General features: G+C 48.0%; 1 protein-coding gene and 1 non-coding gene across 3 annotated transcripts in view; both read right to left on the bottom strand.

Annotated features, from left to right (window-relative positions):
• The window catches only part of MMP17 (matrix metallopeptidase 17), a 151,524-nt gene that overhangs the window by 88,090 nt on the left and 49,583 nt on the right, over nt 1-13,851 (bottom strand). The window lies entirely within an intron of this gene.
• Nucleotides 4,430-4,502, bottom strand: TRNAM-CAU (transfer RNA methionine (anticodon CAU)). Its single transcript has one exon. It is a non-coding gene; the product is annotated as a tRNA-Met (tRNA).

Here is a 13,851-nt window from a genome sequence, read left to right as displayed (position 1 = left end):
ACACATCCATGTAGCTTGATTAAGGGAGCCAGCCTCCATTTGCGCAACAGCATTTAAACAGAAAATTAGCTTTCCAAGCACTCCTGCAGAGAATAAATAGTCTGTCACAATGCATTTGCCAATGGATTGAACTTGATTGAATGCGACAGCTGAGCTTGGTTGGCTTGAGCCAGGAACCCAGAGCCAGATCCTGGGAATGAGTCCCCCCCCCAATCACTTCTCATTGAAGTAAAGCCACACAGCCAAGTCATAGATAAATAACGAAAACACTATTCGTCCTGACAAATCTGTGTATCCGGCAGAGAAAGCGATGATGGGGAAAGGAGGACAGTGGTGGAGATGGGCTGGTAGTGGTTTACTCAACCTGAGTGAGAACTGCGGGCCGGGGAGGACTGCAGGGAGCAGTTCAAAGAAGTATCGTACCTTTAGGCCCTGGACTGGCCATTGAGTCACAGAACTTCAGAGCTGGAAGGGACTCTGAGGGCAGGGCCGTCTTAAGCATATCCGGCACCGTGGTGCAAAGATCCCTCCGGCGCCCCCTCCCCCTTCCCAGAGTTGCCGACATTTTTTTGGGAGGACGCGCCCAGCCTTGTGGGGCTGGAGGAGGCGGGCAGTGGCCAGAGGGCAGCTCCTCCAGTGGAGAAGAGGCGGAGGCTGGATGCAGCGGCTCCCGGCTCAGCTGGCCACTTCGTGCCGTGGTGGCCACAGCAGGCGGAGGCTCTGGGCACGGCACTGCTTCGGCACGGCATGGCAGAGGCAGGCAAGGGTGGCGAGCTGGTGCTGGGAGGCACTGCGTCCAGCCTCCGCCTCGTTCATGCCGCCCTCCAGAACTTGGTGCCCTGGCGCCCTGTGGCACTAGCCTCTATGGGTAAGACGCCCCTGCCTGAGGGTCATCGAACCCAAGCCTGCGCAATGCAAGAAACTCAACTAAAGCATCCCTGACAGATGGCCATCCCACCTCTGCTTAAAAACCTCCAGTGAAGGAGAGTCCTCCACCTTCTGAGGGAATCAGTTCCACAGTCAAGCACTGGGAAGAGACATAACAACAACAACAACAACAACAACAACAACAACAACAACAACAATTTATTATTTATACCCCGCCCATCTGGCTGGGTCTCCCCAGCCACTCTGGGCGGCTTCCAACAGAAGAATAAAACACAACAATCTATTAAACATTAAAAGCCTCCCTGAACAGGGCTGCCTTCAGATGTCTTCTAAAAGTCTGGTAGTTGTTTTCCTTTTTGACATCTGTTGGGAGGGCGTTCCACAGGGCAGGCGCCACCACCGAGAAGGCCCTCTGCCTAGTTCCCTGCAACTTGGCTTCTCGCAACGAGGGAACCGCCAGAAGGCCCTCGGTGCTGGACCTCAGTGTCAGGGCAGAATGATGGAGGTGGAGACGCTCCTTCAGGTATACTGGACCAAGGCCATTTAGGGCTTTAAAGGTCAGCACCAACACTTTGAATTGTGCTCGGAAACGTACTGGGAGCCTTGCAAATTCCAGTTGAGCCTTGCTTGAGTAAGTTGGTCTTCCTAAGCCCCATCTAGTCCAGTGTCCTGTTCTTACAGTGGCCAACCAGATGACTGTGGGAAGCCCACAAACAGATATTCAGAGGCATACTGAATGGTAGAACGTAACCCTGATAGCCAGCAGTCATTAGGGATGTGCTGGGGTGGGGAGGAATTCATTTCAGTTTACACTGAAAGCTGAATCTAACAATTCTATACTTCCTGAAACAATATGAGAGCTGAAACCAGGCTATCCCTCAAAACCCGCAGTTATTCAGATTTTGCATTGCGGTTCTCCAACCAAAGCGATATTGACAAAAATGCATGTGTCAGGGGAGAAAAATGTGCACAACAAAAATGAATATATTAGTGAAAATAACATACAGAAATGCATTTTATTAGGAGAAATTAGTTGCAGAAAGGTGCATGTTAGTCAAAAGCTGCATTCAAAAGTGTGTTCACTAGAATAAATTTGCACTAACATGCTGGGGGATTTTCAGGGGGCTCTAAAAATAAATACACTGCAAGCGGCTGCTGCAGAAATGCAGAGAGCTGGATTTAAGATTGGGAAAATGAGAAGCTGAGAGAATGGAAATCGTCAGGATCCAGCCAGCCCGACCAGCCACTGATAGCTGTATCCTCCATGAATTGGTTGAATCCCAGGGAAGGACTTTGGTAAATAGGTTGCCCTCAGCGAGGACAAAATTTGGACTCTCAACCCCCAATTTTATTATTATTATTTTCACAAAAATTCCTCTTGGAACAGAATTTGTTAAAGTGCCCTCTGTTCTGTGCATGTTTTTAAGTGTCTTATTTTGGGTCCCCCTGGCTCGGAGCCCCTCTTCTGGGAAAAGATCCACACCTTACTAAATCTGGCACTGCTGATCCTCTTTCAAAGCTGTCCAAACTGGAGGCCAGTGCTGCTGCTTCTTGCGGAAGAGCACTTTCCATAGTTGAACTACGTGCTGAGCAAATAAGAGCCCTTTCTTTTGTCTGGCCTATCTCTTCCTGCATTCAGCGTTGCTGGGTGCTGCTTGGATTCTGACCCAATAAGTTGGTCACACTCTGCATCTTAAGAGCACATGTGCCACTCTGAAGTGCGCAGGAATCTGGATCTGGGCGTGTCTCCAGATTCTGAAGAGAAAATGAAACACCCAGGGCCCTATTAGCAAGTCTTGGATAGACTTCTCCAGGGCAATATGGCGCGAGTCATTCCTAGCAGTCATGAACCTTGGAGTTGGCGACACCTTAACCGACACAGAGAGCGTGTCTTTGACTGCCCTACCCTCCTCTGCAGGTCAGACAGGCAGGTGGGTGACTGCCATTGTGATGGAGAACTTGTACCACTTCTGCATTTTTTAGTGGAGTGGAGGTCAATTAAAAATTGAATCGGGCTGTCTCCAGGGAGGATAACTCATCCAGTCATCTAGTTGCACGGCTAGGCTCAAAGCAAGCTGTCATTAAGGGGAAAAGAGAGAGGAGGAACTGGGTTATTCTCCACCTGTCCACTTCTACCTGGCAGCCAAAGACAGATGCAAAATAGAAGACAGGACTTCAGCTGACAGCCTGATTGACTTTGATCTGGCTCAGAAATAGCTGCCAATTGGAGTACTTATAGAAGGAGATATTAAGCTGTGGTGGAAGAGGGAAGGGGTGGGAAGGCACTTAGATGGTTTGAAGATCTGTTCTTTTAAAAACTGCTGTGTTCTTAAGCTGTGCTGTGGAACTTGGCAGCCTATCCCAGCCACCCAGCAAGGCAGAGAGAGATGGAAGAAGACGGAATCGGGGGGGGGGGGGGACAGACAAAGCCTTTCATTGTCCTGAAGCAATAAAGGAGGCCCAAAGGCCTCTCAATGCCTGCATCTATTTCTTTATTTATGCCACAATCCCCAAGGCACACTCAGCTAGGGAAGCAAGGCCCATTGAATAAAGGATCACGCTGAAAGAGGATTTATGCTGTTTCAGATGATAGCTGCTCAGAAGGATTAACGATGTTTTAAAACACCGCTGTTCCCATCAAAACCATCTTTTACAATTGCCACATCATGTTCGTTCTGCAGTTCTGAAGAAACCAATCTTTTAGCATGGCGGCCCCTATTATTTGGAACTCCCTGCCTATTGATATTAGGCAGGGACATTAATTTCCCAGTTTTCAACACCTGTTCTTATCATGTTTTCTTTTTTTACTCCAGCAAGCCTACCCAGACACTTCTTATTATGAACATTTGTTATTAAAATCTGTATTTTGATGATTTTTTAATTAATCTTCTGCTTTTATTACTATTCTTAATGAATATTTTATATCATGCAAAATATGCTGAGAGTGTTTTTTTTAACAAAAAATAAGTAGAATATAAATCTTGCTAAATGAACAAAGCAAATAATTAAAAGAGGATTAGGCAAATTCATGGAAGATAAGGCTGTCACAGCTGTTGGTCTTGATACCTATGTACTTGCTCCAGTATTGGAGGAAGTATCCCTCCAAATACCATTTTGGTGTCAGCGTCAGAGCCAGCTTGGTGCAGTGGTTGGAGTATCAGACCAGGACCTGGGAGACCAGGGTTCAAATCTGCACTCAGCCATGAAGATCACTGGGTGACCTTGCGTCAGTCACTTGCTCTCAGACTTGAGCTGGGGGTGAGCCACATAAGCCACCTTGAGCGGTATATAAATGCAATTAATTAATTAACTCAGTTGCTTGCATATCTGGCTACTGATCAAGTCATTTTTGTTGTTGTTGGGGGGGGGGGGACTTAAGGAAAACTGACAAGCCAAGCAAGGGGCAGTTTTCATTTGTAATTCAAATTACAAATAGATTCTAAATGTCCTGCTCAGGTGAAAAATCTCAATATTCATAGAATCCTGGAGTTGGAAGGGACTATAAGGGACATCTAGTCTAACCCTCCCCCTGCAAGGCAGGAACCCAGTGTAGGGTTTGAACCCACAACCCTGAGATTATGAGTCTCATGCTTTACCGCCTGAGCTATCCAGGTGTCCAAGGTACATAAGAAGAAGCTTTATACCAAGTCAGACCATCATTCCATCTAGCTCAGCAACGGCTAATGGCTCCCCCAGCCCCACCTGGAGATGCTTGGGATTGAACTTGGGACCTTCTGCATGCAAAGTGTCATGGACTGGCTGAATGTAGAGGAATAGTGGAAGGGACCAGTTGGGGAACAACCAAGGGAAAAAAGGCTCAGAGCCTGGGGATTGGTGGTGGGACAACGATGAGTGGTCACAGGGAGAAGAGGGAGAAGATTGGGAAGAGGAGATGTCAGAAGCTGAAAAGGTAATAGGGTGTCTGTGAGAGTCTGTGGCAGAGTCCAAACACAAAGACAGAAGCTGAAGCAGGAGAGGAGGGAGGCCAAGAGGCAGAGATGAGTCCGCCTGCTGGAGAGGCATGGGTATCTCCCGCTCCTGCTGCAACAAGCTTGCCTTCTCCCTTGGTCTCCCAGAACCAGAAGAGGCATGAAAAGGGCAGAGGAGAGGTTGGCTTCACTCAGGCGCAGTCTCTGGTTGCTTGGGAAAAACCCTGGAAAGGAAGGGACTTACAGAAGGCTGTGGGGAGGCAAGGACTTTCAGTCTTGGCAACTGTTCCATGCTGTAAGACCAGGGCTGGCTCACCCATTGACCCTAGTCGCGTGGGGCGCCAGGGCACTCAGGGGGCACCCCAGCAAATGGGGGAGCTGCTCGGCGGCCTCCTTTTAACTCCTCCTGGACGCCCACCAGGCGCGCCGCTCGGGGGAGAGGTAAACGAGCGGAGCAAGGGCACCAGGACCCTGTTCAGCTCTGCAGTGTCAGGGTCATCCCTCATCCCGGCGCTGCGTTTCATTGGTAGAGGTGACGCCACATGGCAGCAATTCTACCAATGAAACGCAGCACAGAGGCGATGGTGGGACGGTACCTAGTGGGGCTCGAGCACCGGCTGCAGCCTTAGCTACTGCCGGCGCCGCATCTCTGCTCCCACAACAGCTCAGGAGGAGCCCTCTTCCAAACACCGGTCCCCGGTGTTTTTTTTGTGGGGGGTACCCCGGGATGGGAGCCCGTGAGAGGGTGCCCTATGAGGATGGGGTGGGGAGGCAGTGCAGAATGAAGCCAGCCTCCTTTGTACATTTTATCCCTCTTAAAAAGTTCTGCCCCGTTTTCTGATGAGCTTCCTCCACAAAGCGGCTTACCGTTTTATTTAAAACAGAAGAGTTGCACAACGCAATGCGTGTTCGCAAGGGAGGTCCCCTCCTTCGAAAGCGGGCTTGGGAAGACTGGCAACTGGCAAGGGGCCCAAGCGCTCCCTTCACCCGCCCAGCTGCGCATCTGCCCTCTTCAGAGCTCACCGGCTAGACTTGGGAGCGGGGTGGAGAAGGCTCCCTGAGTGGCACCTCCTTCAAGCGCAGGGCTTGACTGTCCTGCCCACTCAGTCTGGCTGTTCTGCTGCTGCCGTCCGACGGGCGGACGGAGGAGCAATGGCGCAAGGAAACGGGCACGCTGCGATGCGGGTGAGAGTAGCAAGGCGAGGCTGTGTGGTCGGAGGGCGGGGAAGGGGCTGGGGGACGAGACAGAAGGGCAAATGCGGGAAACAGCCGCCCTACGTTGCAAGGCATGAACGGGCGCAGCGGGAGTAGCAGCAGGTGCTGCACTGGATCCGCCCTTCCCTGTGTGTGTGTGTGTGTGTGTGTGGGCGCCCGAGGGATCCCTGCACCAGTGCGCCCGATGAGCTTAAGACGGCCCCTTGTAAGACCTACTGGGGATGAGCTGCTATGTGTTAGGTTTTTCCTATAAGACTGATGTGGTCAATGGTGCTACACAGAGATGTGTGTTTGTAACCTTGTTCTGAATGTTTAACACACCTGTGAGCTTTTGCTAATTTGAATAATTGAAGGTAGAGTTTGCTTACTGTAATGTGATTGGGTAATTGACTATTTTGAATTCTGTACTTAAGCTACCCAAATGGTTCATGGGTGTGGTGGTGGTGATGGATTGTAAAATGAGAGGAAAGGAGTAGAGGAGTGTGTTGTATATAATTGTAAATAAAAGCAAGCAAAGATACTGAAGACGACTTTGTTATTTCGTCGACCCTGCCGCTGTTGCCACTCAGTTGGTGCGTATTTTGCTCATCAGGCCTGACACTCAAGCCAAGTCTGTGCAGATCGTGTCCTTGCTAATAGTTAACTCCAACTTGAACAGTGTGATTTACTGCCTGCTCATTCCTATTGCCCTTCTCCTCAACATAGGTTCACATAGAAAACTGCCTGATGCTGAGTCAAGACCCACTGCTCCGTCTCGTTCAGTATTGCCTAACACTGACTGGCAGCGACTCCCTTGGATTTGAGGAAGGGGTCTTTCCCAGTCCTGCCTGGAGATGCCTGGGGTTGGACCTGGGGGCTCTCTGTGTGAGGCTGCTGCCCTGCCCCTGAGTCAAGGCCCTTTCCCAACTGCATGATGGCAAAAAGCGAGGCTTTGGGGGAAAAGGTTCTCTGGAAGTAGTACTGTAAGCTTTATCCAGCCAGGCAGACAAAGGAGGGAGGCTTAATGGGAAGGGACAGCAGTGATGAGAGGTAGAAAACAGGTCTGGGCAGCAAGGCCCTTGTTATTTCTAAGGGGGACAGGAAAGCGGTTAGGAGTTAATCGGTTTACATACTGCAGGTACACCGAGAAGGAATCCTAGAATGTAAATCATTGGTTACCAATCAATCTTCATCCCTAGGATGCCTGGCAAGGGAGAGGTGCAATTTGAGGCAATCCGGTGGCTTAAAAGTTACCTGCCTCTTTTGGATTGATATGCCTTGTAATCCTCAAAGGCCAACCAGGGAGCTGATGCAGTGGGAAAAGTGGCAGAATAGAGACATCAAGGGAACAGAGGAAGAGAGATGGGGAAATGAAAGGGTTTTGATTTCCTGGGCAGCTGCCTTAACGTCAAGTCACACTAAAAGCTCCTTAAGCTCCATATTGTCGGCACTGTCTGTCTCTTAGGGTCTCCGGCAGGGGGTCTTTCCAAAGACCTCTAACCTAATGGGTGGGAAACCTCAGAGCCAGGGGATGAATGGCGCCCTCCATGCCTCTCTGCCCGTCTCTTGAGACTCTTCCCAGGCTGACCCCCTCACTGGCCCTGCTGTAGGCCCACTTCTAGTGACTCTGCTTGGCTGGAAAGTCTGGTTATGAGTTTTGGGTGTTAAGATGGGTGCCAGACCCCTTTCATCTCTGGATCTGGTAAGTGTGAAAATCTAATCTAATCAAGAAAATCTAATCAAGCCCAGCTAGTTTCCTGGTGAGGGGAAAGCTCAGGGGCCCAGAGCTTAGAGCTGAAGGTGAGCAGTGATGTGACCTAGAAGCAAAGCGGCAAGCAGAGAGAGAGAGAGAGAGAGAGAGAGAGAGAGAGAGAGAGAGAGAGAGAGAGAGAGAGAGAGAACCATGCCAGATCTGTGTTCGAATCCAAGGCTGTGGCTATGGGAGAAACAGGACTCTTTTTTGTGGTGTTAGCACTGTGACCCCCTCCATCACAGGCTCAGGTTGTAGATAAGTGTAAATAAACCATTTATCCTAAAGACACCACAGTCTCTACTGTGTCTCATTTCCAAAAGGAAACACAAACCAAATAGCTGAAGGGCTGCAACACATGGAAGAAGGATCGAGCTTGTTTTCCACTGCTCCAGAGGATCGTACTTGAAGTAATGGAGCAAAATGACAAGAAATAAGATTCCAACTCACAATAGGAAGAGCTTTCTGATGGCAAGAGCTGTTCAACAGGGCAACAGGCTCCCTTAGAAGGTGGTGGACTCTCTTTCTTTGGAGGTTTTGCTTCTCAGCTCTGCTGAGAAGCCAACTCCATCAGGTTCCTCCCTTCACCAACTGCCATCTGGGAGCAGACCTCCCACCAGGCTGCATCTGAGGGAGAGAAGGGGAGCACAGGCATAGGCAAACTCCGGCCCTCCAGATGTTTGGGACTACAATTCCCATCATCCCTAGCTAACAGGACCAGTGGTCAGGGATGATGGGAATTGTAGTCCCAAACATCTGGAGGGCCAGAGTTTGCCTATGCCTGGAGTAGCAGCTCTCGGTGTGTGTCCCCCTTCCTTAAACCGTTTCCCTTCCAGCTGGCATTATGGAGAACTTAGAATCATAGAAATGTAGAGTTGGAAGGGACTGTGAGGGCCATCTACTCCAACCCCTTGCAATGCAGGAATCCTGCCACAGATGTCCCTAGCGGGGCTCAAACCACCAACCTTCTGGTTAACAGCCAGATGCACTGACCCAAAGTGCCATCTGACTCTGGACCCAAACTTTGTAACTCAGTAACTATAATTTCCTCATTCCACCTTTCCAGTTCTTTGTGGGTTGGATCTTTCTAAATGGTAAGCTTGAGAGCAGTGTTGATGATATGGAAGCTGCAATGGATGCTTTTTTTAAACAACAACAACAACCTTCAAATAAATAAATAATAAATTGTCACGCCAGGTGGTGAAGTTCTAGTCCTGTGCACACCTAATTGTGAGAGTGGGAGGCGCTTATTTATTTCATGTACCTCTTGCTTTTAAGTAAATGAGTTACCCCTAAAAATGCTAGTGGAAGTCAAATGCATTTGTCTGATCACAGTCTAAAAGATACATGGCTTCCGGATGGGAAGGAAAATGGAATACGTACCAGGTTGAAGATATACTGTTGACAAGTTCAGTGTTATTATAAACTTATTCAAACATCCAAATTTATTGGTAGCTCTTAATTGCATTATAGGAATATTTATTTTCTGAGCTTTCTGCCTAAAAAATATGAGTTCCATCTGTTTTGGCATGATCGTGTTGAGGTCCGCATACGCTTTCTAAGCCCACATAATAAAACTTCGCTTTGTTTACTTCAGTGTTGACGGTTTCCGTTTCGACTTGATTTTTTTTCCACCCCTATTTTCCCAACCGGCAAAAACAAAGATGTATTAGAGGTTCCATAAGCTGAGGCAGCTTGCGGCTCTCTCTCTATGACACAGAATGCATTTTTAATTGGTGATTGAACTACATTAAGGGATTTATACTTGTCAAATTCTAATGGTACAATTGCTCAAGTAACTGAGATACACGTTGCTATGTCCGTTGGCTAATGCAAATAAAGTTTATTTACTTACTAACTGAGATACAGTGGTACCTTGGTTTACAGACGCTTCAGGTTACAGACGCTTCCGGTTACAAACTCTGCTAACCAGGAAGCGGTTGCTCCAGGTTAAGAACTTTGTCCCAGGACAAGAACGAAAATTGCGCACCAGCGGCACAGCGGCAACAGGAGGCCCCATTAGCGAAAGCACGCCTCAGGTTAAGAATCGTTTCAGGTTAAAACTGGACCTCTGGAACGAATTAAGTTCTTAAGGTACCACTGTATATACAAGGCATTTCATATTTGTAGGATGCAGTCCTTTGGCCCCTGGGAGGGTACGGCGTGGCATAAAGCAAAATGGATGCCATGGAGGCGTGGCATAACTCAAAATGGCTGCCACAACCAAAGCACAGAGAAAGAGACAGCACCCCTAAATGGTGTGGGCATGCCCCCCACACCATCCACCCATCAATGGTGGGTGGGATGGGGAGAAGCTGATGTGCAGAGTAAATTAATATTGCAGAGTCTTCTTCAGTAAAAGAACAAAAGCTTTACTGAGTTGAAATAAACTTGTTTGCAAATAACAGCATAGTGAACAGAATATTAGAATCATAGAATCATAGAGTTGGAAGAGACCACAAGGGCCATCCAGTCCAGCCACCTGCCAAGCAGGAAACACCATCAAAGCATTCTTGACATATGCCTGTCAAGCCTCTGCTTAAAGACCTCCAAAGAAGGAGACTCCACCACACTTCTTGGCAGCAAATTCCACTGTCGAACAGCTCTTACTGTCAGGAAGTTCTTCCTAATGTTTAGGTGGAATCTTCTTTCTTGTAGCTTGAATCCATTGCTCCGTGTCCACTTCTCTGGAGCAGCAGAAAACAACCTTTCACCCTCCTCTATATGACATCCTTTTATATATTTGAACATGGCTATCATATCACCCCTTAACCTTCTCTTCTCCAGGCTAAACATACCCAGCTCCCTAAACCGTTCCTCATAAGGCATTGTTCCCAGGCCTTTGACATTTTGGTTGCCCTCTTCTGGACACATTCCAGTTTGTCAGTATCCTTCTTGAACTGTGGTGCCCAGAACTGGACACAGTACTCCAGGTGAGGTCTGACCAGAGCAGGATATAGTGGTACTATTACTTCCCTTGATCTAGATGCTATACTCTTATTGATGCAGCCCAGAATTGCATTGGCTTTCTTAGCTGCTGCATCACACTGTTGACTCATGTCAAGTTTGTGGTCTACCACAAACTAGCTTCAGAGCATACACAAAGATTCCACTGAGCACAGGCTTCACAGAGCACACAGACACAGAGTCTGCCTGCAAGCAGATACAATACTTATACAGAGAATGAGTCATCCTCAGGATGAGTCACAGTGATTCAGCACGCTGAGTGATTCTGCAGCTTTTCAGCATTTCACAACATTTCTAGACTCCTTTACTGCTTCTGCTCTCAGAATACCTTTGTCACATGACAGAAGCACCTACACCAACCACAGTCACTTAGAGAAACTTTTCACACTTCTGTTCATTACAAAAGGGCGGGCGGTTGTCCAAACTTGGCATCCCATGAAAAGCGGAAATGTTTAAGCAATATGTACATGTTCAACATAGGCGAAGGCAGAGTCTGTGCATTGCATTGTGGATTCTTGAATATATATTTCACTGAGACCATTAGTGGGTGTCCCAGAAAGTGCTTGGGGGCAAACTAGCACCTGCAGTGGCCGCCGAGACCATATAACACCAGTCCTGAAAGACCTACATTGGCTTCCAATACGTTTCCGGGCACAATTCAAAGTGTTGGTGCTGACCTTTAAAGACCTAAATGGCCTTGGCCCAGTGTACCTGAAGGAGCGTCTCCACCTCCATCATTCAGCCCAGACACTGAGGTCCTTCCCCGAGGGCCTTCTGGCAATTCCCTCACTGCAAGAAGCCAAGTTACAGGGAACCAGGCAGAGGGCCTTCTCAGCAGTGGCACCCACCCTGTGGAACGCCCTCTCATCAGATGTCAAAGAAATAAGCAACTATCTGACTTTTAGAACACATCTGAAGGCAGCCCTGTTTAGGGAAGCTTTTAATATTTGATGAATTATTGTATTTTAATATTTTGCTAGAAGCTGCCCAGAGTGGCTGGGGAAACCCTGCCAGATGGGCAGGGTATAAATAATAAATGGTGATGGTGATGGTGATGATGATGATGATAATTTTATTTATACCCCGCCCTTCCCAGTCAAGACCGGGCTCAGGGCGGCTAACAACAAGAATATCAAAGCAAGCATAAAAAAACAATTCCATTAAAATGCAGAATAAATACAATGTTAAAGTTCAATTTTAAAATTAGAAATCTACAAGTGCAACCTCATTTAAATATCTGTAGGATAAAGCCTTGTTGTTGTTGTTTAGTCATTTAGTCGTGTCCGACTCTTTGTTACCCCATGGACCATAGCACGCCAGGCACTCCTGTCTTGCACTGCCTCCTGCAGTTTGGTCAAACTCATGTTCGTAGCTTCGAGAACACTGTCCAACCATCTCATCCTCTGTCGTCCCCTTCTCCTTGTGCCCTCCATCTTTCCCAACACCAGGGTCTTTTCCAGGGAGTCTTCTCTTCTCATGAGGTGGCCAAAGTATTAGAGCCTCAGCTTCACGATTTGTCCTTCCAGTGAGCACTCAGGGCTGATTTCCTTCAGAATGGATAGGTTTGATCTTCTTGCAGTCCATGGGACTCACAAGAGTCTCCTCCAGCACCATAATTCAAATTCTTCGGCGATCAGCCTTCTTTATGGTCCAGCTCTCACTTCCATACATCACTACTGGGAAAACCATAGCTTTAACTATACGGACCTTTGTAGGCAAGCTGATGTCTCTGCTTTTTAAGATGTTTCTCCATGGACAAAGACAACAGGATAAAGCCTTAGGCGATGGTAACACCGGGGTCAGACTGAGTCAGTCCAAAGGCCAATGATGATGCAGGCAGTGCATTGGCAACTAAGCCAGCACAGCCAAGGAACGCTGTGGCATCAAAACCAATTACCCATTTGCCAGGAGGCAGTTGCAGCAAGGACCTGTATCTGTGCCAGTTACGTTTGATTTATGTATGCAGCTTGCGTAAGGACGTGAGGCTGACGTCACAGCGCACAGGTCTGCCCCCTACAACAAGGGATGAGGCGGCTGCCACGCAAACTGACCTTGCACTTTTGTACAACTGAGAATCACAGGCGTTGCTTACTCATTCCCATTTTCTGTTGAGCTGCTTGCAGCCTGTAATTTGTACATTCCTTCCTCTCCTCATCCTACATACGGCCGGCATTACTTGTGCTCAGGGAGACAGCTATTTTGTAAATTATTCAACCCAGGAGCGGTTTGACTGTAAACAAGACAAAGTGGTGATGGAAATGGGAACATGCAATTTATTGCAGGAATTAAAAAACGGGGTGGGAGAGAGAGAGAGAGAGAGAGAGAGAGAGAGAGAGAGACCGAGACCTAAGGAAAAGAAGTTTAAAGAATAATTATAATGTGCCTAGTGAAAGGAACTGTATTGACTGCATTGGATACTGACAGCTGTTTACTACTCAGAACTGGAAATGGATGTTTTATTTATTGGATTTTAATTCCCCCTTCCTTCAAGAGAAGCACAAGGAAAACCCAACTGGATCAAACCAAAGACACATCAAGTCCGCGATCCCATCTACAAAAAGCCCACCAGCCACAGCCACGCTCCCCAATTGCAATTCCCGGCATGTTGCCCCCTACAAGCAGAATATAATCATCCATCATAAACTCAGTTAATCGGAAATGCTTATTTCAAATGCCTCCTGGAAAAATAAAGGAAAGCCTTCACCGAGCGCTGAAAGTTGAACAGGGAGGGGGGCCTGTCTGAACTCATCCAGGAAGGAGTTCTGCAGAATTGAGACCACACTACTGAACCAGATTGTCCAAGTGTCCCTATTTTCCAGGGACAGTCCCTGATTTAGAGAAGCCATCCTGGTTTCTGATTTGATCCCACCATGTCCCACTAAGGGCCGTCTTAAGTATATTTGGTGCCCTGGCGCCGTGGTGCGACGGATCCCTCTGGCGCCCCCGCCCTGCCCCGTTTCCCAGCACAGCGGGCCGGCCCTGGTCCCACTTTTCCTTAAGGCATCCCTATTTTCATCGGAGAAATGTTGGAAGGTATGGTAGGACACCCTTATTTTCAATGGAAGGTATGGAGTTATGAGATCCCCAAGCCAAGGAGATGAGTAACTTTACAACCTTTAGAAG

Source organism: Zootoca vivipara, chromosome 16, assembly GCF_965207765.1.
Source record: "Zootoca vivipara chromosome 16, rZooViv2.hap1.1, whole genome shotgun sequence".
Classification (NCBI taxonomy): domain Eukaryota; kingdom Metazoa; phylum Chordata; class Lepidosauria; order Squamata; family Lacertidae; genus Zootoca; species Zootoca vivipara.
The sequence above is the reverse complement of the archived record's forward strand: the minus strand, read 5'-3'. Positions and strand labels throughout refer to the sequence as shown.